This window comes from Narcine bancroftii, chromosome 4 (genome assembly GCF_036971445.1).
Source record: "Narcine bancroftii isolate sNarBan1 chromosome 4, sNarBan1.hap1, whole genome shotgun sequence".
Taxonomy (NCBI): domain Eukaryota; kingdom Metazoa; phylum Chordata; class Chondrichthyes; order Torpediniformes; family Narcinidae; genus Narcine; species Narcine bancroftii.
Window position 1 is genome coordinate 245,164,347 of NC_091472.1, and position 11,012 is coordinate 245,175,358.

Below are 11,012 nucleotides of genomic sequence, written 5' to 3' on the forward strand. Positions count from 1 at the left end.
CCTATTTAAATAATGGCAAACAAATTATATATCGCATATTTAATTCTTTCCTTTCTTCCTCACAGCCATAAAATCTCTACAGAAAGGAATGCATTTGTAGATACTACACAAGATCTGACCTACAGCTAAATCATATTCAGTAACTTCTCCCCACTCCCCCAACACGTCTTGAGGAATCTCAGCAGGATCTGGGATACCAGACCACCAATAACTAAATTGCAGATGAACTAACAGCTATTGGACTTCTGAACCTCTGTGTACTACTCTAACCCTAACACTATTTCAAGACCACCAAAGGTATGTCAAACTTTTTGAATCATCATTTTGCACTATGACCAACTGACTATATATTTTTTTCTCTTGTGACGTGTTCTGTGTTTTATGGACCTCGAAAGCTGGAGCAAGTATGACTTCCTCTGCATTTGTACATTTTACTTATGTACATGTCAGTAAACTTAATTTGTTCATTCCATTTCCCGTAACTAAAATCTGCCACAACGGAATACAGTTCTGGTGCATCTTTAGGAAACATTATAAAGTTCTTAGTAATGTATTCACAACAGGAGTAGGACATTTGGAGTAAAAGTATTTTTTGCCATCAATATGGTTACAACTGCATTTTATCCTGAATGCTTCAGGTAGATTGACAAAATAGTTTCCAAAAAGGGCATCTGGTTCATTGCAATATTAAAACTGTGCTCCTATGAAATCAACAGACCCATTTTTTTGGGTTGAACTAAGGGCATTACGATTAGCGTAGCGGTTAGAGCAACACTATTACAGTGACAGTGACCTGGGTTCCAATCTGTCTGTAAGGAGCTTGTACAATCTCCCTGGGCTACCTGAGTTTCCTCTGAGTACTTCGGTTTCCTCCCATCCTTCAAAACATATGGGGGGTTGGAAGTTAATTGGAGGATTTGGGCAGCATGGGCTTGTGGGCTGGAAGGGGGTCTTACTGTGCTGTATGTTGAAATTCAATTAAAAACAGTATACACTCTACAGCCTTATGTAGATTCTCTCAGCTCCACAAACTCTACTACCTCAAACACCCTGAAGATATGAACTCCTTCCTGGAATCTATTTTTCACTAGCTCACAGGATGATCAAGGTATATGATGACAACTTCAGCCTGCAACCCCTTTGGAATAGGCACAAGATCTTAAGATGAACTTGCCTTCCCCAGGGCTCTCAGCACCGATTCCAGAATGGGAGGAACACAAGTATGGTGGCGAGGGATGTTGGAAAGCAAGGGAAATTATATTGGATGATGCAGGTGTAACTTAATGTTATTCCTTTTAAAGTTTGTAACAGCATTTTGCATAGGTCATAGCTTGGTTAATGTTATAATGTAACTCTGAATTACAGACGCCACCCAGGATCACTCATTGCCACCTACTGTGTAGAGGGGACAAATTCACTTGGACGATGCCTTTGAAATTAGCAAAAGGAATATTTTTTAAAAATAAGAACTGAAATATTTGCATGGCCTGTCTTAATTATCTTATTTATCCAACCTCGATTATTTTTGGTTTAATTTTTTGTATGAGACTCCATGGGAAATCGATTTGTTTACTTATCATCAATAACTTGGAAGATTTGGACTGATAACATATTGTTTGTGCCCATAGGGGCAATGACAAAATTATTTTCTTAATACTAAATGGTTACAAATTGATACATTTAACCAAGTGAAATATTTTCTTTATTTCTGATGTTGAGGCAAGAATTCATCTGACCTTTCATGTCAACACTCCCCTAGCAATAATCTAATGCTCTGAGTTTGATATAAATTTCATTTTGACATTTGGGCTGCAGGGCATGACTGATATTTGAATTTGGACAACTTTTGTCTAGTTTTCCTTGCAACTTCAGTTCTGCACTTGTCCACGTTGAGAGCCCCTTTATTCTTGTTGATATTCTATATATGCTTAATCAGTGATTCTATATAGGACTCTTCATCATATTGCAAAATTTTCTGCAATGCTCTGTGAGTATTCTAAGTTAATGCAAGTTATTGATCTTTAAAATACCACAGCACAAATGTATACTTTGAACTTTCGATTATAAATTAAATTATCTGACAGTAGGAATGGATCATAAATTGTACAAAAAAAATGGCAGCACTGTCGGAGCTGTTGTAACTGCAATGCTGCCACTGGTGCAGACCCAGGAGAATGCAAAGTGGAGACACAATGCTCCTCTGAAGGTTCAACTGCCCGGTACTAACGCCAGTGACTCCAAATGGCCTGTTAAAGGAGACGATGGTGTTTGAAAGTAAAATCCTGCAATCGCAGAGGTCGCTGCCCAAGTTGGTGGTGTCTGTGCTCAGCAGCAGCCATGAGGGGTTGCAGACTCCATGGAGCAGTGGACTGACACAGGGAACCAGAAATGGGAAGAACACACCCGTTGATTAGGAGAAACATAGGAAATGACCCTACAGGGAATGTGGCCACAGTAGTGGAGCAGCGAGGTGATCAGCAGCTGAGGGACCCACAGGGACTATGGGTGACTTGCGAAAGACCCACACCCTGTGGACTACTGGAGACTGGGGTATGGGAACCAGGTATTGGTGATGGGATTTGAGAAGGTACTAAGGGCAAGAAGGGCACCCAAAGGGCCTAATGCACTGAAGGCTTTCTGATCATGTTGGAGATTTGGAGTTTGAGTTACTGATAAAATGATGGGTCTATGCAGTTATATAGGCTGTAGGAGCACTGAAGGCAAATCAACAGACACTCAGTAACTCTGAAGGGACTCTCTTTTACTTCTCTTTCTCTCTTACTGTAAAGCACACATGTCAAACTCAGCCCCGCCGGCCAAATTTGGCCCGTGATATAATTATATTTGGCCCGCAAGATCATATCAAATATGTATTAGAGCTGGCCCGCTGGCCGCCGCGCCAGTATAGCACATGCACAGCTAATACTACAAATCCCAGAATGCTTTGCAAATGCGTTGGCGCTGGCCTGTCAGCTTGCTAATCGCCCCCACCTCCTCTCTTTACTTTCATTAGCATCTGTGACCTGTCGCCCAACTCACATGTAATAAACCACTTATGAAAAATGGCCAAACGAAAGACAGAAAACAGGACCTTTCAAGACAGGTGGGAGGCGAACTCTGACCCCAGAGTTTGATGAACTTGCATCTAAGAAGAGATGCCAAGTATCTGGTTTATAGGTGCATCAGAGTAAATCACAGTGTAGCAAGCTAAGCTTGGATTAATATTTTCTTTGGTTAACTTTGGACTGTTCATAGTTGAAAGACTGGATTTTCATTGAAGCAAGTTGTTATTTTTTTGACTTGTTGGCTTGTGAAAAAAAATACATTTAAAAGGAGCTTAAAGGCTATAGAAAAATATTATTTATTGAATATTTTATTTCTCATTTGTTAATGCTTCTGGAAAGAGTTTAACCAAAACTATTATTAAACATTTATTTTAATAAGAAAAAGTTTAATATTACATATGTTGAAAGAAGAGAAAACATGCAGATGTTGTTGAAAATTTTCAATAAATATTTAGTTTGGCCCATGACTTAGTCCAAGTTTTTAATTTTGGCCCTCTGTGAATTTGAGTTTGACACCCCTGCTGTAAAGGGCACTGGGCAAAACTAACAGGGATTCTTTGTTTTGCACCAGGCAGATGGCAATTTCAGGTAATATCACATGTTCTGGACTATTACATGACAATTAATCTTGAATCATATTCTACTCATCATTTAGTTTAGTTTGAGGCTTATGTTTGGCATATACATCATGGGCTGAAGGGCCTGTACCTGTGGTGTTTGTCCTAGGTTCTATCTTCCAATGGAAAGATTATTTACTTCCATCTTCAGCACAAACTTTTATGTCCCCAAACCAGTTTCAAATCTGCATAAGGAAAACATATCTGCTGTGGAGTCCATTTCTGGGAATTCATTCTGTTTGTGTCTTCAATCTTTAATTCTTGTCAAATCTTAAATTGTTTTGCTTTTCCTCTGCACTGGTGGCAGAGACATCAATCATTTAAATTCCATTTTAGTTCCATTGTTAAACACCCTTCTAATATAACATTGGTTCTGCTCAATTCAAGGCTGACAATTCAAGATATTTTGTAGCTGTTGTTTGAAAGTTAAGTGATGAAACTCCTTAAAATTCCAAATGTTAATTTTCACAGAAATAGATTTTCAGATAATGTAAACTTGACATGATGACTTATTGAGGTTAATTTTACCTGAGAGACATGACTATTGATGTCAGTTGCAATAATGAATTGTGCTAGGAAAGTTATTGGAGAGGTTTCTGAGTGACAGGATCGAGCAAGATTTGAAAAAAAAGGATTGATTCGGAAAGTCAGTATGGTTTTGTGCCTGGGAAATGATGGACTCAAATTTAATTAAGTATTTTTGAAGAGTAGAGTTGAGGGCAAGCTATAGAAGACCTATCCTTATGCAGTATATGTTCAGATTTCAGATTTATTGTCAGAGTACATACATGACATCACATACAAACCTGAGATTCCTTTCCTCTGCAGGCTCAGCAGAATTACCACTGTTTTGTAGTGCAAAAAATAAATTGTGCACAATGTAAATCATTTAAACAAATAAAGAACTGTAAACAGATAACGAATGTAAGCAAACTCCAATACAGAGAGAACAAAACATAAGTAAGAGACCTTAAATGAGTCTCTGATTGAGTTTGTTGTTGAGGAGTCTAATGGTGGAGGGGTAGCTGTTCCTCAACCTGGTGGTGCAAGTCTTGTGGCTCCTATACCTCTTACCTGATGGCAGCAGTGATAACAGAGCCTGTGGTGGGCAGTGAGGATCTTTGATGATTGCTGCTGCTTTCCGACGGCAGTGTTCCCTGAAGATGTACCCTCGGTAGTGGGGAGGGTTTTACCTGGGCTGTGTCCATTACCTTTTGGAGGGCTTTATGCTCAGGGTTATTGGTTTTTCCATACCTGACCATGCTGTAGCTGATTAGCACATTTTCAACTCTGCAGAAATTTTCCAGGGCTTCTGATATCATGCCAAACCTCCGCGAACTCCTGAGGAAGTAGAGGTGCTGACATGCTTTCTTCACAATGCCATTGGCGTCTTGGGTCCAAGAAAGATCCTCTGAGATAGTGACTCCAAGAACTTAAATTTGCTCACCCTCTCCACCTCTGATTCTGCAATAATCACTGTTTTCCTTTCCTGAAGTCAACAATCAGCCCCTTAGTTTTGGTGACATTGAGTACAAGGTTGTTGTTAGTGAACCATTCAGCCAAGTTTTCAGTCTTCATTCTGTATGCTGTCTCATCCCCTTCCTTTATTACAACCCATTACCGTAGTATCGTCAGCAAATTTGTCATTTTTTTTGTAGGCAAAAAATGAGTAGGGCAGGGGTTCTGGTACTGATGGAGATTGTGGAGGAGATGTTCTTACCAATCTTCATTGATTATGGTCTGGAGTTGAGGAAATCCATGATCCACTTACGCAGTGGGGTGGTTAACTCTCAGATCTTGGAGTTTGCTGATCAGTTTTGAGGGGATGATGATGTTAAATGATGAACTGTAGCCGATAAAGAGCATGTGCATGTATGCATCTTTGCTGTCCAGGTGTTCCAGGGCTTTGTGTGGAGACAGTGAGATAGCATCCACCATAGATCTGTTACTACAATAGGCAAATTGGAATGTGTCCATGCCACCACTCAGACAGGATCTGATATGCTTCATCACCAGCCTTTCAAAACACTTCATCACTGTTGATGTAAGTGCTACTGGTTTGATAGTCATTAAGTCAGGTTATTACACTCTTCTTGGGCATAGATATATCAAAGTGTTCTAAAGACATTTAAATATATCCATGGATAAGAAGGATCAAGAAGAATATAGAACAAATTCAGGCAGAGGGTTAGCCCAGAATGTTAACCTGCTGAGCATGGACGAATTGGGCTGAAAAGCCTGTTCTGTGTTCTATGATTGACAAGTGCTTGTCATACATGGACTTTAGAAAGTCCTTTAACCATGTTTGGAAGGTTAGATCACATGGAATTCAGCGTGAAGTAGCCAATTAGATACCAAATTGGCAGTGATAGGAGTCAAAGGGTGGTAGTCAAGGGGTGTTTTTCCAGATTGGAGGCTCATGACCAGTGGTGTACTGCTGGAATCTGTGCTAGTTCCAGTGTTGTTTGTCACATAAATGATTTGGATGGGAATGTAGTTGGCATAGTGAGTAAGTTGTGGATGACACCAAAATTTGGTAGTATGGTGGACAGTAAGGAAGGTTATCTAATATTATAGCGAGGTCTAGATAAGTAGGCCAAGGATTGGCAGATGGAATTTAATTTGGACAAGTGTTACATTCTGAGAAGATAAACCAGGGCAAGACTGATACAGTAAATTGAAGGCCTTGGTGAGTATTTCCTGAAAGTGTTCAGAAGGCATGCCTCTGTCAGTCAGGGCATTGAGTACAAGAGTTGGGATGTCATGTTACAACTGGAAAAGATGTTTTGTGCAAATATACTGGAAAGGATTCAGAAAAGATTCATGAGAATGTGATTGGAGGGATTGAGTTATCAGGAGAGAGTGAATGTGCTGGAGCTTTTGCCCTGGAGCCTGGAAGGCTGAAGGAAGACCTTACAGGCATATATAAAGTCAGAGGGGCATAGATTTAGGTGAATTCTCATTGTATTTTTTCTAGTGTAGGAGATTCTAAATCTAGAGGGCATAGATACAGAATATTACTGTATAGTAGTGACTCTTTGGCCCATGATGTTGTGCCGACTTATGTAAATCTACTCCACAACAAACTAATATTTCCCTATTTTAGACTCATAACCCTCTATTTTTGTTACATCCATGTACCTACCTAACAGTCTTTTCAATGTTCCTTCTGTTCCGGCCCCAAACACTGTCACTAGTAATGCATTCCAGACACCCATCACTTTCAAACATCTCCCTTCCACTTTCTTCCACTCACTTTAAACTAATATCCTTTAAAATGAGAGTGGAAAGATTTAAAAGAGATCAGAGGGGAAGCTTTTCCAAACAAAGGGTGGTGGATAGTTGTGAGTATAATAGTAATATTTAAAAGAAGTTTCGGGAGGTTCATGGTTAAGAAATGGGCCAAATGCATGGAATTGGGATAAGCTCAGGCCATAAACTTGGTCATCATGGATGGGTTGGGTTGAAGGGCCTTCTCCTCTGCAGTATAAATATATGATCAAATAATACACAGATTTTTTTAACAACGGGCAGTTAAAGATACTATGAGCTTCAGTGGACTTAGCATGCGATCTCGTTTATCTTTACAAATTTAATTCGAAACTGGGTGTGGTTGAAACAGACAGATCAGTCGAATGATGTGCGCTCTTCCTGTGATTCAATGGTCATTTGAAATCAGGGTGGGAAATGAACAAAAATAGTGACCTAAATATTTATTTTAATTTCAGTCCTTTGCTTCATTTTTATTTTCTCCATTTTTTTCCTGAGTATCCCCTGACAAATTTGTCTCCATTCCAGAAACTGCCCCATTCACTCAAGTTTTGCCTCTAAAAATAATGTGAACTGTAAGCTAATAATTTTATTATTTTTGCTGATAAAATCCTCATGTGGGTTATGGAGCAAATGCTCATTGAGTTTTAATGTTCTTTGGATGTGTATCACAAATGGATTCAGGGTGTTTTGCATAATGAATGTCTCTGGCTTTTTAATCCAGCCACTCCAATCATTTTATTTCTGGGGTTACTGTTGAATTAGGTTAAGCAGGCAAGAAGAGAGTGTGAACAATCTCACTATTTAAAGGAACATTACAAACATAACATTGGCGGCGTACCTTGAAGGGTTGCAGACCCCAGTGAGCAGCAGACCGGTGTTGGGCACCAGAAACGAAAGAATACTCCATCCTTAGGATTTTGACCACGGCAGCAGGCCATTGAGGGGCTCAGTGACGGAAGGACCTGCACGGGCTGTTGGCTACCTGTGGTCAAAAGACTCACAGAGGCTGTGGGCTGCTGGTGACATGCGATCAAAGGACCTACACATGCTGGAGACTGGCTCGTGGGAACCAGGTATCAGAACTTGGATTTGAGAGGGTACTGAGGACAAGAAGAGCCAGTCTCCAGCAGTTGGTGGTTTGGATCTGGAGCTTGGATTGTTGATGGTTTGAACTGGAGTCTGTGTGGCTGCAGAGGCTGTGGGACCACTGGATGTGAATCGACAGACACACAGTCTCTCTGCAGGACTCTCTTTGGTTCACTTTCTCTTATTACTGGGGGTTGCTGGGCAATGCTCATGGCAACTCTTTGTTGCCTTATAGCAGACAAAAGTTGAAGCATATCATGTATATTATATTTTAATGTGTCATTACGTGACAATACAACCGTGTCTGCCTGTCCCGCATCGGACTTGTCAAAGAGCAGAATTAATCATGATTACTATAAGTAAATGTTTCAATAGTTTTAATATTACTAAAAGTGTTGAGCCACTATATTTTTAATCAATATCTAAGATATGCCACAGTATAACTGTTAAAATAGAATACAAATGTTTCTCTGAAAAGTGATTCACATGCTTGTTAAAACATTACCTTGTTACTTTTATCCATTACTTTTGTACTTTCTGCATTGAAAAATGGAGCAGCTTGAGCACAGCCAGCAGGTATTCTGGAATACTGTAACCAGCAGTTAAACTAGTGAATAACCAGGTAAAGCTTTTTCTTATTTAACCAAAATAATTAATATTACCTTTTAATAACCGTAAGTCATTCACTTGAACCTCATTAGCAAAACTTGTAATTGAAAGAAAATGCAATGTAATTATTTTGTTTTTGGATATTCCTCATCAGTGAACATCCTGAAGAATGCAAAGGAGACACTGCAATCTTGAGCAAACACAGAGCTGCAGGAGGAACTCAGCAGGTCAGATGGCATCCAGGGATGGAAATGGTCAGTCAACGTTTCGAGTCAGAAGAGTTCTCTGCATCTTTTGATGAACCAAGTCAATACTTTATTGAAAAATGCTTCAAAAGTATGTTCACCTGTGGTTCAATTAAGATGGGGCGGCACGGTTAGAGTAGCGGTTAGTGAAACGTTATTACACTGCTAATGACCCAGGTTTGAATCCCCTGCTCTTTGTACATGGGGTTCCTCCTGGATCTCTGATTTCTTCCCATATTCCAAAGAGGTGTAGGGTTAATAAGTTAATTGGTCTCTTGGATGTATTTGGATAGCATGGGCTCATGGGCTGAAGGGCCTGTTACTGTACTGCATGTCTAAATTAAAAATGGGAAAAAAGTTAAATGATTTTGTGGTATTTTATGGAACTTGAAATGTATTTTAGACCTTAATAGCAGAGTTTAGTTCAAAACTGACAGGGGTTGGGGGTCGGGGGGGTGGGGGGGAGAGAGTGCGGGTGGGGTGGTGAAGGGGTTGGTTTAAGCTTCTGGGCTATTACTGATCTCCTTGTGTCATTACTTGAAACCAATACCATGAAAACCATTAACTGGTCATTTATGAGCATTGCAAATTGTAAAAAGTGGTTAGACTTTAAAGAATTATGCTTATTCAATTGTATCAATAATTGTAGAAGTAATTTGACTGCAAAATAAATGAGGAACAAATGTTAGATAAGCTACCAAGAGAATTAGCACTTCCCTTTGAGCATTGTTATAGTGTATTTTATATGCACCTGAACAGGGCTTTTGCATCCCATTTAAGTAGACCAACCATTCCTTCAGCCCCTCATTGAGGCTGTAATGGTTTGAAACTCGGCCCTGAAGAGAGAATGGCAGAGGAGTTCTTAACAAGGGAAAATCTAACATGCTGTTCTTTCACTCATTCTTGAGAAAATACTTTACACTTTCCAAATTTATCCATTGGTTAGATGTACATTGCCTAACCAATACTAGACTGCCTGGTTTTAATATGTCTCCTCTGTGCCTTACAACTAGACTACATATGAGCATTGGCAGAGCCTCAGTTACAGCCTTGTGTTTTTCTCTTTTCTTGTGGTAAGGTATCTAATGTTAATTTTCTGTCTACTCCCAGTTATCTTGAAATTGGAGATTCAGAACAGAAGTAGAAACAATTCAGTTCCTGCTATTCTACACCAGGACGCTCACATAAGGTGTTTTTTTTTGCATCATCCCTTTTGCTTTGCAATAGAAATTGTATTTAAATAAGTTAATACATTGGAATGGCTGTAAACATGTTCATATTTTCAATTAGAAATTTTATTATCTAGATGTAATTTGCCATTGAACATTTTAACTGGAAAAAAAAAACTGGCCAAGTTGGAAGAATGTAGTGATGCACAAAAAAAACCCCAATAATTTCCAAACCCATGACGTTGGAATCTCATGAGTCATCAGTTTAAGTCAAGCAGGAATGTCTGCAGACATTGTGATTGTCGTGCAATGGACCAAAATGCTGGAGAAACTTAGCCGGTCACACAGCATCTACAGGAAGTCAAGGATAACCAACGTTTTGGATCTGTGCCCTTAATCAAGGTATGAGCAAAATGCAGGAAGGTGCCTAAACCATAAAGTGGGGGAGGAGAGGAAGAAGGAAAGGGCAGGGGGGAGAAGCAGAGCTAACAAGTAAAGGCCATAGGTGGAGATAGATGCGATGGTGGAAGAGAACAAAGCTGAGAAGTTGTGGGCCAGCTCTCTGAATTGAGAGGGGAGGGAAGGGTGTAGGGAGCCGGAGGAAAGAAAACTGAAGGATAGGGAAAGTGGGGTATTTAATGGAACTAGAGAAGTCCATATTAATGCCATCTGGTTAGAGAGTGCCCAGACAGAATATCAGATGTTGTTCCTTCAATCTGCAGGTAGATTCAGTTTGGCAGTGTGGGAATGGTTTGTGGAATTAAGATGGTTAGGTACTTTTTTTTTTTTTTTTTTTTTTTTTTTTTTTTAATTTTTTTTTATTTTTCACACCATAAATCACATTAGCCATGATATACACTATTTCTTTTCACACATATACAGTGACTTTTTCTCCCCCCCCCCCCCCTTTCCTCCCAAACCACCCCCCCACCCCCCCCTCTCATCCAT

General features: G+C 39.7%; 1 long non-coding RNA gene across 2 annotated transcripts; it reads left to right on the plus strand.

Moving 5' to 3' along the window:
* Positions 1–69: 69 nt before the first annotated feature.
* On the plus strand, positions 70–10,583 carry LOC138760083 (uncharacterized). Of its 2 annotated transcripts, XR_011355387.1 has the most exons (4): positions 70–297; positions 8,600–8,663; positions 8,805–8,904; positions 10,006–10,583. It is a non-coding gene; the product is annotated as an uncharacterized lncRNA (long non-coding RNA). The 2 variants fall into 2 exon arrangements; XR_011355386.1 differs by lacking the exon at positions 10,006–10,583 and having other exon boundaries at positions 8,805–9,265.
* The last annotated feature ends 429 nt before the right edge of the window (positions 10,584–11,012 follow it).